This window comes from Pleurodeles waltl, chromosome 7 (genome assembly GCF_031143425.1).
Source record: "Pleurodeles waltl isolate 20211129_DDA chromosome 7, aPleWal1.hap1.20221129, whole genome shotgun sequence".
Taxonomy (NCBI): domain Eukaryota; kingdom Metazoa; phylum Chordata; class Amphibia; order Caudata; family Salamandridae; genus Pleurodeles; species Pleurodeles waltl.
The window spans coordinates 1,381,837,091-1,381,855,677 of record NC_090446.1 but is presented as its reverse complement, the minus strand read 5'-3'; the positions used below and the strand labels follow the sequence as shown (position 1 = coordinate 1,381,855,677).

At 46.4% G+C, this 18,587-nt stretch overlaps 1 protein-coding gene across 2 annotated transcripts in view; it reads right to left on the bottom strand.

Moving 5' to 3' along the window:
• POLD1 (DNA polymerase delta 1, catalytic subunit) overlaps window positions 1-18,587 on the bottom strand; it is a 336,382-nt gene that overhangs the window by 119,175 nt on the left and 198,620 nt on the right. The gene's annotated exons all lie outside the window — the stretch shown is intronic.

The window sequence follows — 18,587 nt, the reverse complement described above, 5'->3', positions numbered from 1 at the left end:
GCATACTGTGAATCAGTCATCCGCGAACACAAGAGACCAGTGTTTGTACCGCCCAATGCGTGCAGCCTGCTCAAGCAAAGCGCACGCTGTCAAATTTTGACAGATACACTGAAAACAATACTGCCAAGCACTAAGTTGTCCATGCCTTGTAACTGCAAAATGGCTGCAAAGCATTTGTAAATACAATTGAAAATCACAAGGTTGGACGAGGACCCCTTTAGTTCCCACCCTTTCCTTTGTGGAAAGGGTTAGTGATCATCATGAATCACATTGCACTTACAGGCTGGCGCAATGCATTAAATCCCCTGTGATCATATTCAATGGTTCTGGACTTATTATGAAAAAATAACTTAGACGGTATTCATATTTATTTTGTTTAAAATCAAGAGGCACTCCACCTGCGATGAGATTTTCTTGAGAGGATGGGGGGCTGGTAGACATTAATAGGAACATTTACGAAACACTAAAACAAACATATGGGATGCACCAAGGTGAATCTGAGGAAAACATCTTGGCTGATTAATGGGAACATTTGGTACAAGGGTATCATTGGAGACACACCAAGGGGACAAAATATCTGGAACATTAGATGAGGTATAGCCTGGTCATACAAACAAGATGATGTGGGACACATCAACAAGAACGCCACCTAGGACACATCATTAGAAGGAATATCTGGGACACCCCACCACGAAAACCATTTGGGAGACAAAAACAGGAAGAACCTTTCGGAAAGAGCAAGACCAACATCATGGACACACTAACACAAAGAAAATTTTGGCCATAGTAGCAGGAAAATATCTGGGACAAAATAAGAGAATAGTCAGGGACACTCCAGGAAGAAAATCATTGAACATCCTAGCAAGTGGAACATCTCTGACACTCCGACACCCCGACACCAGGGTCACTTCAGACACCATGACAGCAGGGCCACATCAGACCCAGCACGAAGGACACATCAAATGGACATAATGGGCAAATCAAAAATATATTCAGGTACATTCCATCAGTATCCCTGCCATACCATTTACTGTTTGCCGGGCTGCAAATATACACCTGGGCAGCTGCAACCCTTAACAGGCCAACAATGACAAACTTGTGCTGTCTTTTGAGGCAGCACACTTCCACCCAGGACTTCTTCGAAGCAGTGGCAGTAGCTTTAACTATATCATCTGGTATTGCGTATTGTCCAAAGGAAAGGTGCAATGTGCTTCCGACATGTCATCTATCTCAGATTATATAATTTCTCTCAGTATTTCCCTTTGAATTGAAAAAGAGCCCCTATTTCCAGCAAACTGGGGGTGCTGGTAGGAAACCATCACCAAACCAGATGCCTTACTACCATCAAAAATCAAATCTCCAACTACAGCATCTAGGAATTTTGCAATTTATGGTTAAGAATAGGAGTACAGGACACCTTATCATTACCGTTGCTGCTATTAGTCACCTAATGATTATCCTGGTATCCTGGGTTGTCTCAAATCTTTTAGCACACTTTTAGAAGCACTGAGCACCAATAATGGTGCATATTTTAGAAATAACAATTTGCATATGTTTTCCTACTCCTTTCAGGAGCACCAGTCATTTAGGACCCTGATGTCCATGTGAGGGTGCCTCCAAGGCTGTGCTTTGGCTCTGGTGTATAGCAAGCAGATTGTTCATCTTCCTAAATGAGTGACTCTGCTATAACAGACTTGCAATGTAGTCCAGGAGGGGGTCATGGGTGTCCACCATTGGTGGTGGGGGGTAGAGGAGGACCATTGCTGATAAATAATGAGAAACAGCATAATGCTTACTGGTTGTGGGTCCTCAAGCGCAAACAGCAGTGGTCAAGTTTTACCTGATAAGTAGGGTACTGTAGGCTGCTCAAAAGCACTTGCAATCCCCTTAACCTGGCTGGTCATCTGTCTACTGTGGAGCGTGCCAGGGTCTCAGGAACACTTGCAAACATATCTAAGGATCAGGAAGAGGTCTTCCTTTTGGCAGGGTTTGCTTGCAGTTCAGTCAGACAGCCAAGTATTCGAAAAGAATAAGCTCTAGCTTGATACTAGCTGAAGAGAAACAAGCAGGACATAGCTTCACAGTCCAGAAGCAGGGTTCAAGTTCACAGGGATGTTGTGCTTCAAAGCACCGGCTGCAGGGGCCCAGTACTTCTTCAGATGAGGCAAAGGCCAGCTTCCGATCAGAGAGGCACTTAGCTTGAAATTTTGCAGGCCAGTTACAATGAAAGGGAGCATTTTCTCAGCCTCATTCGCAGACAAACGGGGGCGGGGGGTAGTTCATTGCAAGAAGAAACGTGTATTACAGACTTCTGAATCGCAACACCTTTGCCTCTGTAAGAGGTAAAGGGGTGGACAGAAAGGTGGTAACACCCTACAGCCTCTCTCTTACATAACCACAATCATGTTGATGTGCATCTTCCAGAGCACAGATGTAGGAAAGTACCATCTTGCCTGGCATGTTACCCCCATTTTCACTGTATGCATGTTTGTTTTAGCCATTGTGCCACTGGGATCCGGCTAGGCAGGACCCCAGTGATCATAGTATGTGCCCTGCATGTGTTCCCTGTGTGGTGCCTAACTGTATCACTGAGGCTCTGCTAACCAGAACCTCAGTGTTTATGCTCTCTCTGCTTTTAAAATGGTCACTGCAGGCTAGTGACTAAATTTACCAATTCTCATTGGCACACTGGTACACCCATATACTTCCCTTGTATATGGTACTTAGGTACCCAGGGTATTGGGGTTCCAGGAGATCCCTATGGGCTGCAGCATTTCTTTTGCCACCCATAGGGAGTTCAGACAATTCTTACACAGGCCTGCCACTGCAGCCTGAGTGAAATAACATCCACGTTATTTCACAGCCATTTTTCACTGCACATAAGTAACTTATAAGTCCCCTATATGTCTATCCCTCACTTGATGAAGGTTGGGTGCCAAGTTACTTAGTGTGTGGGCACCCTGGCACTGGCCAAGGTGCCCCCACATCGTTCAGGGCAATTTCCCCGGACTTTGTGAGTGCGGGGACACCATTACAAGCGTGCACTGCACATAGGTCACTACCTATGTGTAGCGTCACCATGGTAACTCCGAACATAGAAATATAACATGATCATGGAATTGTCAACTGGCATTGGGGGGACAATTCCATGATCCCCTGGGTCTCTAGCACAGAACCCGGGTACTGCCAAACTGCCTTTCCGGGGTTTCCACAGCAGCTGCTGCCAACCCCTCAGACAGGATTCTGCCCTCCTGGGGTCTGGGAAGCCCCGCCCAGGAAGGCAGAACAAAGGATCTCCTCTGAGAGAGGGTGTCAAACCCTCTCCCTTTGGAAATAGGTGTGAAGGGCTGGGGAGGAGTAGCCTCCCCCAGCCTCTGGATGCATAAGTCTACACCGGTTCAGGGATCCCCCAGCCCTGCTCTGGCGCGAAACTGGACAAAGGAAAGGGGAGTGACCACTCCCCTGACCAGTACCTCCCAGGGGAGGTGCCCAGAGCTCCTCCAGTGTGTCCCAGACCTCTGTCATCTTGGATTCAGAGGTGTTGGGGGCACACTGGACTGCTCTGAGTGGCCAGTGCCAGCAGGTGACGTCAGAGTGTCCTCTGATTGGCTCTTACCTCTCTTGGTAACCAATCCTCCTTTCTTGGTAGCCAAACCTCCTTTTCTGGCTATTTAGGGTCTCTCCTCTGGGGTATTCTTCAGATAACGAATGCAAAAGCTCACCAGAGTTCCTCTGCACTTCCCTCTTCGACTTCTGCCGAGGATCGACCGCTGACTGCTCCAGGACACCTGCAAAACCGCAACAAAGTAGCAAGACGACTACCAGCAACATTGTAGCGCCTAATCCTGCTGGCTTTCTCGACTGCTTCCTGGTGGTGCATGCTCTGAGGGCTGTCTGCCTTCACCCTGCACTGGAAATCCCGAAGAAATCTCCTGTGGGTTGACGGAGTCTTCCTCCTGCTAATTCAGGCACCAAACTTCTGCATCACCAGTCCTCTGGGTCCCCTCTCATCTCGACGAGCCTGGTCCCTGGAACACAGGAGCTAGATCCAAGTGACCCCCACAGTCCAGTGATCCTTCAGTCCAAGTTTGGTGGAGGTAAGCCCTTGCCTCCCCACGCTAGACTGCAAACCTGTGTACTGCGTGATTTGCAGCTGCTCCGGCTTCTGTGCACTTCTCCAAGGATTCCTTTGTGCACAGCCTAGCCTGGGTCCCCAGCACTCCGTCCTACAGTGCTCAACCCTCTGAGTTGGACTCCGACGTCGTGGGACCCTCCTTTGTGACTGCTGTCCTCAGATCTTCCAAGTGCCTGCTCTGGTACTTCTGCAGGTGCTGCCTGCTTCTGTGGGGGCTCTCTGAGTTGCTGAGCGCCCCCTCTGTCTCCTCCTCCAAGAGGCGACATCCTGGTCCTTCCTGGTCCCCAGCAACACCCAAAAACGTCTACTGCAGCCCTTGCAGCTAGCAAGGCTTGTTTGTGGTATTTCTGCGTGGAAACACTTCTGCAACATCCAGCACGCCGTGGGACAGCTTCCATCCAAAGGAGAAGTTCCTAGCCCTTTTCGTTGTTGCAGAATCTTTGGCTTCTTCCACCAGAACGCAGCCTCTTTGCACCTTCATGCGGGGTTTCCTGGGCTCCTGCCCCCCTGGACACTATTGTGACTCTTGGACTTGGTCCCCTTGCCTTGCAGGTCCTCAGGTCCAGGAATCCGTCTTCAGTGCATTGCTGGTGTTTGTGGTTCTTACAGAATCCCCCCATCACGACTATTGTGTCCTTTTGGGGTAGTAGGGGAACTTTACTCCTACTTTTCAGGGTCTTGGGGTGGGGTATCCTGGACACCCTGACTGTTTTCCTACAGTCCCAGCGACCCTCTACAAGCTCCCGTAGGTCTGGGGTCCATTCGTGATTCGCATTCCACTTTTGGAGTATATGGTTTGTGTTGCCCCTAGACCTATGTTCACCTATTGCATCCTATTGTAATTCTACATTGTATGCACTACTTTTCTTACTATTACCTGTTTTGGGTTTGTGTACATAAAACTTGTGTATATTACTTACCTTCTAACTGAGGGTACTCACTGAGATACTTGTGGCATATTGTCATAAAAATAAAGTACCTTTATTTTTAGTAACTGAGTATTGTGTTTTCTTATGATATTGTGCTATATGATGTAAGTGGTATAGTAGGAGCTTTGCATGTCTCCTAGTTCAGCCTAAGCTGCTTTGCCATAGCTACCTTCTATTAGTCTAAGCTGCTAGAAACACCTCTTCTACACTAATAAGGGATAACTGGACCTGGCACAAGGGGTAAGTACCACAAGGTACCCACTATAAGCCAGGCCAGCCTCCTACAACAGATCTCAACCATACAAAGTAAACTCAAGCTATCGTAGCACATTCCAGATACCCAAATGCAGCTTAGGGCTCGTGCCCATTAGGAACTGGACACCTGGTGCTCTCTGCGATTCACTCATCAGAGGGAAGGGTGAAGTGGAAAAAGGTAAATTGAAGACAAAAGTTAATAATTACAAGCTGGAACAGCAACTACACACAGTGTCAAACTTAAGTCCTTACGCTGCAGCAGATTTGAGGGTGAAAGAAAAAGGAATATTTAAGTTTGAAGGAAAATAAAATGCAAAATAAATAGGGGGCTGCAGAAGGTGAGAAGTGGGAGAAAATAGTAAGAGAAATACAGGTGATCGTACAGCTGGATGACAGTGATGCACACGGATGTTGAGAAGAGTGAGCCCGCAGGTAATTCATGTATGTATTGGGGATTATAAAAAAATCAACTGCGACCCAAAAGTATACGTTAGTGCTAGAAAGTGGGATATAGAAAGTGACTGGAAATAAGCCATCAGCACAGACTGAATCAGAAAAGTTAGCAGCACACAATAAAACCAGCAGGGAAATCATCCCCTGTTGGGTATACAGAACAGAACCTCTTTTTCACTTGGCACTTTCAATTCCGAAGATAAACATTAACGATGGGTCCAAGGTAGTGGTATTCACAGGATACCCCCTATTGAAAGGTCTTCCACACACTCTATACAGGAACAGGAGGAGGTATGTACAGGAAGCGAAGGCAGGGGAGTCAAATGGAGAACATGAAGCTAGTTACAGTGCTTCAGCTTTTGCGACAAGAGTAGCCCCATGGGCCACACCCTCTGTGCCCACGGTAAAATGTGGAAAGTCGCTATAGCAATTATTGGTGGTTAAAAATGGAAGCTCCTCATGGAGTGCGGAGAAAAGGGGACAGAGGATAAGTAGCAGAACTCGTAATCAAGGATTACATGTGCACTAGTGAGGAGCCTGGTAAAAAACAACAGTGGAGAGAGGAACAGATAAAGAACTCATGGGGTGAAGGTCTATGGAGGGAGAAATAGGAGTAGAATGTGGTATGATGTCTGACAGGATATGAAATTGATTTAATTTACCCCCTTAATAATAAACCCCAGATTCCTGGATAGAGGCAGCTGAATGGGGACTTTCTGCAATAGCGACTTTCCCCACCTCATCCACCACTACCTCCTGAAAAAGGACAGATATGGACCACCCATGGAGAGGCACACCCAAGACATCAATACCCATGAGAGAGGGAAGGATGTTGGCTTTTCCTAAAGCATGGCATTCCTTCCAGAAATGACTCTCGCGGGACACCTCAGATGAACAAAGAGGTAGAAGAGACTGCCTTTCCCATGAGGCTGGTAAGAGTCTACAATGACTACGACATATCTCCCAGAATGTAGCTGGTTGACAAATGCCAGATTGTGGCAGCAGGCCTCCCGGACCGTACTCTCCCGGTTATGGGGGGTTCCACAACGGAAGGTGTATTTATAGGTTAAGGCTGCCTCTGGGGATTGCCCCCTTCTAATAATTCATGTAAGGGCGCTTGAATAGATCTTGTCTGACTTGCTGGAGCCTGAGAGTAAAGGCGACGCCATCCCACTGCTCTGTTAGTTTGAGAGAATGAAACTGAGGTAGGACAGCTCAGGAAGACAAAAGCAAACTTTAGGAAACCTTTTAATGTCCAGGTTCTGCTTACTGATGTCAGGTGTCAACAGCTTTCTGACGGAGCCTCGATTATAAGCTGCATTTAGCATTATCACTTAACAAATGAGCTCAAAATAGGTATCTTTTGACTCCATGAAACCATACCCCTTTAAATATACTAAGCCCATTTATATCCTCTGTTTTAAAATGTTGTGACTTTGTGTCACTTAAAAGTTAAAGTACATGGTATGAGAAAAATATGACTAAGTAGAGAAACTTCCATGCTTTTTCTTAACTAGTTTCACACCTCTCTCAAGCTACTCATGCAACTAACATGGGCATGTCACCCTTTCCCATTAATGACTACTGTTACCTCTTATTTTGAATCTAATAATTTACTTCTATCATTAAACTGGGGATTCTAATAATTTACTTCTATCATTAAACTGGGGTAAGAGCTAACCCAACTAACATACAATAGAGAAGAAGGAAAAAAAACGAATAATTTACTGTCAAGCTATTTCTAACCCAGGGTTCCGGGTCTGCGCGCTGATTGCTGTAAAGAGCTTCAAAGACCTCATCTGGAGTAGTACTTGCTATATAAATGCAATTACAATTTAAGAGGTTGTTTTCAGGTGTCTTGTTGTTTCTGAATGGCGCTCAAACAATGGAGGGGCTACTTCAGCGCACTTATGAAAACAGATCATGACCACAAACCTGAGGCTCTTGGGTGAAAAACGTCACTCAAGCAGCAGGGTGCACTTTCTTTACAGTATCACAAACATGGGCATTTGACCGTAAACACCAATAACTTCAATCGGATAGAATAGTAACGCACACATTGTACGAATGTATGGTGTAATCAGAACCAACTGGAATGTTTCCTTAGTGGCGCGTGAGTTAAACAAGGACCATCCGCGATACATAACATGCGCCACTAAGGAAGCCTCCCAGTTGTTCTGTTCGTGAAGGGGGGGGGGGCGCATAAGCAGCTAGTCCCTGTTACCCTGCTTTTTGTGCTTCAAGCGCTGTATTTAACACCCCGTCACCCAATCTTCCGCTCACCTCCTTCTGCCAGGCATTATTACCACTTCCCCCACCCCAGCCAACAACTTGCCACCATCTTGAGGAGCTAACTTAGGAGCGTTTCGAGCGAGTTGCAGAAACGTGTGGTCTCAGGCCAGTCACAACTCTGATGTAATTTGCCAGGTCTGACTTCTGAACAGAACCCGACGCCCCCCTTTGCCACAGTAGCAGCGAGGGCGCCAAATTTGTTCCGGCCCAGGGCGCTATCCTGGTAAAGGACTACCCTGACCGGACCCCTAGCCTCCCCATGGGCCCTGGTGCCACAGCACATGCTGCACCGTGACCAGCGGGGCCTCGGAGGATCCCCGACATGGACTTTCCCAGGACTGGGCCGCTCCTCCGAGCGCGCCGGAGCCCGAAAGCACGGCGTTGCGCAAAGGATGGGCAGGCCGCAGTGTCCGGCACAATGGAAGAACCGCTGAGGGGGCAGGAAGCAAAGGCATTTTTTTTTTTATCATCGCGGGCACTGTGAGGTTTATTTCTACACGATCCCCGGCACCTCCTCCCCTCGGCCCTCCCAGCAGACAGTTACAGGCACAGCTGTGACTCCGGGCGGGGCAGGGCTATTTCTGCGTTTCCCCTCAGTCACGGCTCGCTGGCTGCAGATTTCTGGGGTTACCGTTCCGCGTAAGGTGCAGCTAGCGGAGAGCTATAATGTGTGTGTGTGCGGGGGCAGGAGGCTCTGGGGCCGACCTGTCCCGCCAATAGGTGCTGTGCATTTATTTGTTTTTATCCGTGCTGTCTAAGACAGTGTGGCAAGGCCCTGTAGGCAGCCACAGAGCCCTGCACAGGCGAAAACTGGTACGTGAAGACATGGGCGTCAGTTGACCAACATTTCAGGGGCAGCTAAAATGACGTCACATATCCTTTGACCTCAAAGATATCACTAAAAGTGACATCATATAGACCCTTTCCCCTGTTTTTCCAAGAAGGCGTGTCACTTGACACCAACATCACACTCACTCTCTTACATCCCATTACACTCATTCACTCTCACTCACTTGCATTCACTATTAAGCTCACTGCAACTCCCACTTCCTGACACTCGGCACAGGTTTACTAATGCTATGTAGTGTTGACGCAAGCCAGAGCAAAGCGTGAAGGTGGGATTTGAATAGTATCCCAAAGTAACACAACATTGTGCTATGCACTGCATTTCCTTTCTTTTGGGTCAAGTGGGCATTCCATGGGTGATTGGCTGTCCCCATGCAACTACTCATGGGTTTTCACACAAATTCCTATGTATCAACATAGGTAGAGAGGAACTTGCAACAAAATCATAACTAGGAGAAATGTTTTAATTTCTCCTCTTTTTTCCAACTTTGCATGTGTGCTGCATTGTGCAGCACACTATAACCTGGATAATGCCTTAGAGCACAGTTAGGGTAGAGCATGCAAGAGCTCTGGCCTGTTGTAATCTCTCTGTGGCTTTTAACCACACCCACTCTTGCTATTCATTCTTTGCTGTGTTTGTTTCAAACGCTTCATTTTTATTGATGCATTTTGGGAAATGTCCCTCCTTTGTGTGCCGAGTGTCCTCCCAGGCAATTTCGCTAAGTGAACATTTTTGTTGGCCATCACACTACATCACGCTTCCTCCTGTTACAGCGTGTGATGGCCCCGCCTCCTCTTTCGGTTTGCCTTTCATCCCAGCCGTGATCCTTTCTAGACATTCTCGCAGGGAGCCAATAACTCTCACGTTAATGGTGGCTGTGGCGCTTTAAATCGGCTCACTTATGTCAACTGTTTTACTTTTCATTTTCAATTTATGTGGCAAGAAAAGTCCAGTTAAGAATTTACGGTGCTAACAGGTCTAAGTTGAGCAAACGCGAGACCCATTGCATTGCAAATGCTTGTCTTTGTACTGGAAGAGATCCCCTTCCCATTACAAAACCTGTGCTTCAGAGGACACCCACATCCTTGCATTATGGCACAAGCATGTGCGATTTGGCACATGGCTGCCAAAACTGCACCAGCGCAAAGGCAGAGAAACAATGCACCTTATCTTAGTAGATATGGTGTATTGCTTCTCTCTCCCTTTGATCCAAGGCAGCGCAGCATCTTTGGTGTAGCACTGCCTTGCATCAAAGAGTAGTAAATCCGGACCACAATTTCACTAACTTCACTACAGTGTTTAATTTGTAAATAAGAAGGTGCCGGTGGTCAAAGCCCTTCTCTTATACACGCGGCTGCTGTAATTAAATCTGCCAGCGCTGAATACCGAGGCAGCGTAATCCTGAAGCCATCTCGGGCCTCTTCAATCCATTTACGGCCACCCTTGCCCCTTCAGCTCATCCTGCAGCTTTCTGCTTTCACCATTTATGACACTTTTTCGTTTTTCTCTTCCTCCGTCTTTCCCATGTGTGTCTTTTGCTCGCAGCAAATGCTTGAGGCATAAAAATAAGCTCCGGCCTTCAAAAATAAGTGCCGGTGCTCAGCACCGGAAACAACAAGCACAAATTAAGCACTGCTTCACTACCTGCCGCTGACTCTCACTCACACTCACCCGCAAGCACTCACAACATACAATTACCACAGCTGTCAACAAAGGTGTGCTCCATTTTTCAATTACACTAATAGTGAATAATAAAATATTATTCACTATTAATGTAAAGAAAAACGACCTGAAAAGAAGGAATGTGGATCTGCCCCCTGTGTACTTGGCACTAAATTTGCCACCTGAGGCCAGGGGTCGCAAAGGAAGTGCCAGGGGTCACAAGGGACAAGCCAGGGGTCGCTGATGCGACCCCTGGCTACACCTAAACGACGTCCATGCATATAGGTATCTAATATCAACAAACAACTGCACAGGATGGGCTTAGACCAGGGTCAGGAAGCCTTGCAGAACGGGGAGTGCAGGGACGGACGAGTACAGAGGAAGAAGCTAAGAACGGAACAGGGCCGGCAAAAATAAACACTTTGCCTGGCAAAGAGGGTGCACAAAGAGTAGTTCTCAAAAGCCACACAGAATTTACTTATTAGTATTTTTTTGTTGTTTTTTTTAAGAAGGGCCCTTGCCACTTCCGACGTCTGAAAGCTTCACAATTTAGATACGATTCTCGAACACACTCCAAATAACCTCAACAGTAATGAAACTTCTTCCGTGTCTGGTGGGCGTCATACATCACAAATGAGCAAAGGGAGGGCAGAGAGTCTAGAGAATGGAGGAATAACAGTGTAAAAGCAGCAGATATAGGAACGGTGACAGACACATCTGTCCAAGGACTAAGAACTTAAGGTGCGCGGGTGTTTGCAGGTGAGGGGGGCAGCGGCATTCATTTTTAGGTGTAGGTTGATAGTGGAGCTTTCAGGGGTACTGCAGGAAGAGACACTTGCCCCGCCCACGTTAAGGGACACGACTACATGATTTCATTAGGCAGAATGTGTGTGCTTCCACAGAAAAAGTGCATATTCTCCAAGCGCTTTAATCGTTTGTTAATCAGGTTGTACGCGCCAGAGCTCTTTTTAAGATTAGCAATTGTGTTATAAGTGAGCTTGATGTTCAGCTCAAACGCATACTACTGAAATGTTATAGGACACCTAGATAATTAGAGCGTTTGTTCTTTTTGTTCTTCTCTGTCAGCAATACAGATGAGAGCAGCCAAGAGGAAGTTGTTGCTGTATTGCAGTCTTACCCACCCTCCCCAGCTCATTCCTTCCTTTTCAATCATCAACTTCAGAGAAACTTTAATACCTTAACATGGCACTCCTTGAGAGATCTTTTTCTTTCCACTTCCTGTTTTAAGATTTTGTTTTAAGATCCTCGGCTTCTAAAAATGAAATTATTAATGTATTTTTTGAACTATATTACTAATATATTTTCTTCATGTTTAATATTTTTAGACTAAATTAATTTATATATTTAATATACTGTAATTTTAATTTACCATTCCCTGAATACTAAAAACTCTTTCATATCACTTAATGGTAGCCTTTCCTAATAAAAAAAACACAAAAAAACCTTAATATCCCATATTACGACCCTTCCTGAACCCTAAAAATCCCTTACTATCCCTTAATGCTACCCATCCTGGTAGTAGTATGCTGGCTATCTATGTAGTGTATCACTGTAGGGGTACAACACGCACATAGTCCAGTCAACCATTATTGGCTTTCAGCAGGAGTCTTCAAACTGGGGAGCGGGATCCCCTACGGGGGCTTCAAGAGATCCCGGGCGGGAGGCAGGCTCTGGCCAAATTATTATGCAGATAACAGTGTTTTGCTTTAAGCAGAAAACAATTTGTTGCATTTTTTTTAAAAAAAGGAAATGTTTAAGTCTAGACATGTTTAAACATGGCCAACCTAAAAGAAAAATTGTGAAAAATTCTGAGGGGGGCACAATTTTTTTTTCCTCACCACCCGCAGGGGCGCAGGATTAAAAAGATTGAAAACCACTGGCTTACAGGGTTTAAATTAATAATTCCAAAGGCTCTCTCTTTCTGGTAGTGTGGGCGAGCAGTTTAAGCTTATCAGAGAGTAGTGTTAAAGCATTTCTTGAGCAGAGTCAATAAAAGAGACACACACTGAAGAAGAAAGTCAAGACCAATTTAGAAAAATAACAGATTTTTATATTACTTTAGACACCAAGATCTTCAAGACCAGGTAAGTACTTTTCAAACTAGCGATATTTAAAAGTACAGCTGTCAGAATTGAAGCATAAGCCTTGAACACATTAATGCAATCCTATAGGAGAAACATACACTGCATAGGTTCACTTGCAGACGATTTACAGGACTGTTCTTCTGGACTTAATGTAAATAGGTCCCTAGAACCACCAGCAGTTTTGGGTTACCTGCTCTGGTGTGTCCGGGTGCAGAGGTGCTAGTCGCAAGGGAGGCCTCAGATGCTACCACTGAAGTCCATGGAGGAACCTGTAACAGACAAAGGCTGCAACTGGGGACTAGCAGACCAGTCCTGCATAACCCAAAAGGGGGCTTGGGCTCTTAAGGGTCTCTGGCCCCAAGGTGCACAGTCAGTAGGCTCGGACTCAGGCTGTGGGGCAAGGGTGCAGAGGTGTTATGTCCGGTGGGTCACGTGGGTCGAAGTGGTGATTGGGGACAAAACAAGTCAACAGCGCCACTCTCGACGATGGCCTAAATGATGCTGCCATCCCACGTCGGAAGGTCTCTCTTAGTGCTGTTGGTGTCCAGGCTGGACACAAGCAAGCCTTGGTGCTTGCAACTGGTGGCGGTACCCTGGGAATTGGTGCAGGCTCAGCGCCTCAAAGACTGAATTCCTGGACACTCTGGAGCCTCTTCCTGGTGGGTTATTCCCTCGGTGGACCCAATCGTCAGCAAAATAGGGGTCCAGGCAGTCACGGTTGGCGCCTGCTGCTGCAGGGAAGTGGCTCCTCCATTCCAAGGGAGATGTTTCTGGTTGGCGAAGTGCTAGCAGGCCTCCAAAGCTTTGGAAGGATGCAAAGCACAGGACGACTCCGGTCTTTTCAGTTTGAGGGACAGGAGCAGAAAGGCAGAGTTTGACGCCAAAGTTCACAGCTAGTCCACAGTTCTTGCACTGGTCAGCTCTTCTTTGCGCTCTTTTCTGTAGTCAGATGCATCTAAGTTCCTGGTATCAGGAGGGCACCTAAATAACTGAATTTGGAGCGTTAAGGGGAGCGTAAGTTAGTAGTCGATGGGCTACTTACCTCTAGGGTGACCCCATCCCCTAGATCACTTCTTGCAGAAAATGGGCATTTTTCGGACCCCGAGTTCTTAGTTCCACCAAAAACAAGATGGTGGAACCCTTCTTTCCATCAAGCACGTCAAGTAGCCCACACCTTAGGGGAGTGGCGAGTCTGGTGGTGCAACACGCCTACTGCACATCTAATTTCCCACTGGTCCTGGTGCCAAATGGGCCACAGGGCTGGAGGTGGCATTCTCTAGGTCTGGAGGAAGCCAGGGTCACGTATCAAGGCTTTGAAGCCTCTGGCCTTGGTATGCAGATTTACTAGCCAGCCTGCAGGAGAAGGTGATAACACCTTCGCCGGAGCAGGCAGTGTTTTGTGAACTGTGAGCGCTAGACTCACCTAGAGGGGCCAGAAACTCATCTGTGGTGGCATGCTGGTTGAAACAAGTCAGCCAGCACACTAAAAGACTAGTACGTTTCGGGGGGCTCCTATCAGGTGTTTTCTGGCTGGCATGTCATAATAAATCCAATAGTATGGATTTATTAAGACGCAGTGTTAGTAAAGCCATTAGGTAGCTGGGTAACTTGTAATGACCAGTGCCCAGTACATATACTTAAGATGGCTTCCCTGTTCACTTGTACCATCTAGTAATTGAACTCGACAGCACAGGGGCACATCTGGTCATACAGATATGCCCTCACATGTCGTATACTCCCTGCCTTAGCGCTATAAGGACTGCTGTAGGGGTGACTTAGCAATATTATATGATGTGACTCAGCCACAGCACACAGTGAATGTACCATGTTGCGTTTTCACACACAGTTTGCACCATGGAACGCAGCCTGTGGTGATAGTCTGCATGCAATTTGTATGGCTGCCTTAGTGTGGCATAATACATGCTGCAGCCCTTAAAGACCCTTTTTAGTACCCATGCCCTAGTTACCAGGGGTACCATTTACTAGGGACTTACAGGGGTGCTAAAGCGTGTGCTAGTTGTACACAATCAGACCATTTCACCTTGTTTTTAGGGAAAGAGCACTGGCACTGGGGTCTGGTTAACAGGCACCAGTGCACATCAGATGAAAAACATCAGCACCAGTGGCAAAAAGTGGGAGTGACCATGACAAAAAGGGGCACTTTACTATAATCCCCGAACCCTAAAAACCCTTACTACCCCTTATTGCTACCAGAACCCTAAAAACTCATTACTAGGTATTAACAATGCCCTTCTGTGAACCCTAAAAACCATTGATACTGCTTAGGACTACCATTTCCTGAAACCTAAAAAATTGGTACCCTTCCACAAACCATACTTACCCTTACTATACATTGATGCTAGCTTTCCCTGAATCCTAAAACCCGTTACTACCCCTTCATGCTTCCAATCCCTAAACCTTACAAAGCCATACTATCCCTGAACCCAGAAAACACAAACTAACCCTTAACACTACCCTTCCTTCAACCCTAAAACCACATGCTACCCGTTAACGGAACCATCCCTTAACCCAGAGGAGTACTGTCATCTCACCTCATGGCATCAGATGGCAATGTATCATTCCGCATTTCAGGAGGCATATCCATTTGAATACACACCAGATTATTCCAAATTAGAAAAATAAATTTATATATGCTGATTGCCACATCCATTTCCTTCTTTCCTGTTCGCATTCTGCACAGAAAGCAATATTTCTGGCTCCTTTCTCTCCAGCAATGGCAAAGCCAGTAGGGCATGCTCTAATATGATAAACGTATGTATACAATACATGCAAATAGAATTTGCGAATACCTGTGTTTACATTTATTGATGCATTAAAGCCAGACTTACTGGATTTGCCAATGCTTGTTGGGGAACAGAGCTTATTCCAGACCTAGAGTATGAGAGTGGCAGAAGTGGTAGAAAGCCTAAATATAGCAGAACAGATTAGGCAGGAATGAAAACGAACTTGCAAGAGTGAGTTAGAGACAGGACGAGTAGGGTGGTTGGAAGAAAGAGGCATCAGGTGCAATTAAGACTAGGTAAACCATGGTATTAGGCAACCCCAGAACTCATCAGTACTGGTGGTAGGCTTCTCAGAAAACCTAAGGCCCCTGCACAAAATCCTTCATCTAAACAAAAAAGAACCTCTCCCAACCTTACCAGCACTAAATCCCAAAGATCCAAATTCCAATACTTTTATATTCCCTAAAGGAAAATAATGTCAAGGCAAAAGGAACCAGTTCTAGGCCCAAGACGCTAAGGCAGAGGAACAGGGGGCCAATGTCACGCAGCTGCAACAACCACATGTTTTAGCCAGAAGACAATAAAACTCCTCCGTGTACACCAAAAGTAGGAGGCAATCATTGAAAGAACCAATCAGGAACACTAAAATTGTAGATTAAAATAAAATAAAAAAATAAAAATGAGGATCTAGACAATCATAAATACTCAATCCCCAAGAAGAGATCAAAGAAAGTAACATGCTACCTTTGAGTGCAAAAAGGAAAGAAGCATGGACAAAGCTTATATGTCATCTTTGGGACCTGTTGGCTTTGACAATGCTTTTTGGTGACACTATACAGCACTAGTAAAAAGCAAAATGCATAGTTACAGTACTGGCGCTGCTTCATTCAGTAGGGGAACGCATGTGGCACCGCACATGCATATTGCCTGATGTTGAGGCAACAGAGGGACTGTGTGGGAAGCAAAGGGAGCTAATTAAAATTAAGCCAAAGAGGAGGAAGCAATGGACAGAGGGGGCAGGAGGGAGCAAAATGGGAGCAAATGAGTTGGGGCGCATGTCAAAAGCAGCACATGCGGGAGAGAACAAGAGGGGAAAAAGCGAGCAACACTGAGCGCTCTATGTCAGGGTTGTAAGAATTTGGTGAATAAAAAGATGAACATAAGAGATACTGAAAAACATGTGCAATCTCTTGGAGTGCTTAAACAAAATGAAAGGATTATGTTACTTACCCGTAAGCATCTGTTTGTTGCATGTAGTACTGTAGCTTGTTATGCTCTGCATACTCCTGCCATCTAGTGTTGGGCTTGGACTGCTGCAACTTGTTTTTCTTCGGAGAAGTCTTTTGAGTAGCAATGTCTCTGTGACTCCTCCTATGGTCTTGGATGCGCATGGGCACAGACTCTATGGTTAGATTGTTTTTATGCATAGTGGGTGAGAGTATGTATGGAGTAGCACATAGGATGGAACAGTGGCCATGCATGTAGAAAACAGAATTAGAGAGGTGGGGATACCTGTAGCAAACACTGGGAGAAGGGCAGAGGCATGTGAATCTACAACACAACATGAAACAAACAGATGCTTACAGGGTAACATAATCCATTCTTATGCTGCACCTCCAGCTTGAAGGCAGACATATGTGGCCAGGAGTGGCACAAAAGGATAACTGTGGTGTTCACCCCTCTGGCAGCTATCAGCTCACTCCAAGGCAAGAATTGGAGATAGCTTTGCCACATTCGATTATTACCTACCCTCTCCCATCATGGATTGTCCAGGGAGATGTTGGACGACTTCTACCATGCTAGGACAGGAGGCCCACTGAGTTATCACTGCTCTTTCACCTGCAGCATTAATATGCCTGCTCACCTTGTCAGAATGAGGAGAGTCACCTGTGGCCTGGGCTACTGCTTTTTTCCCGCATGGTTGTAATGATCAGGGAAGCCTGGTGGGACATGATTCCTCACCCCCGGGGTCCAGCCTTGAACTTTTTTTTTCCAGTTCTGGGTGTTACCATCCAGGATTTGACCGGCTTTTGAAGATCTCAGGAGCAGACTTTATCATCCACTTAAACATAGGCAGGTACTGGAGAGAACGCCGCTTTAGAAAGCATCTCAACCAAAACACCGTCATCCCCTGGGGTGACATACATTTCCACCTTATGATAAGCGGTTCTGTACTGGATAACTATGTGGGACGCCATGGTGACATCTGGCAGGGAATTAGAAATACTGGGACAGGGTGATGCCCATTCCTCAAAGGAAGTGGACATCTGAGGGGCGTAGTGCCCCCCAGAGGTAAGAAGCCCATTGGCTACTACCCTTCTCTCCACTTAACACCCATAAATTGATTATTCAGGGAACCCCCTGATACCAGGACCTCAGATTTTCGCTGACCTATGAAGAACACTCCAGAGCCGCAAAAGCAAAGACTGAGGAAGAAGCAACTGACTTGGCACCAGCCCTGCCGACCTGTCTGCTGTTCCAGACAAATAGCAACAAAGTCATCTCGTCCTGCAAGCTGTCTTACTTCTAAAAGCCTGGGAGGGCTATCTGCCTTCAACAAAGACTCAGGACCTCCAGAGACTAAGCCCACCTTAGACCTGCCCACTGTGGACTCACCGATGCCGCCTGAAGCCTCTGTTTGCAGGCCCCCTTGACCGAGAGTGCTACCGGTGACGAAAATCTGAGCCTCAAGACACCTCTGCACCCGTTGCTCCCGGCTTGTGGAAAGGAGGACCTAAGGTGTCTTCACATCCTTGAGATCGTGAGCGTTAAGCCCACTTGCTGTTTCAGCCCGACTGGCTTTCCAGTCCAAACCTGCAGCCTCTTTTAAACCGGACCGATCCCCATTGACTATGGGCATCCAACGCTGTATTGCACCTCTGCACCCGACCGCCTCAGTGCCGCCCAGTGTGACTTGTTGGTGTCGCCTTGGACCCTGCGTCGCCTTGGTCCAGGAGATTGGTCCCATAAGTCGCTATACTATACCTGTATGCAGTATTTGTTTTTCCTCTATAGGATAAAATTTGGCCTCTAAAACATGTACCACGTGTGAAGTTTTAAAACCTGAAAATATTTCTCTTGCAAACTTACCTGATTGTACTGATTCTGGTGCCAAAATATATAAAAAGATACGTGTTATTATTATACATTGTTGTGGATCTCCCT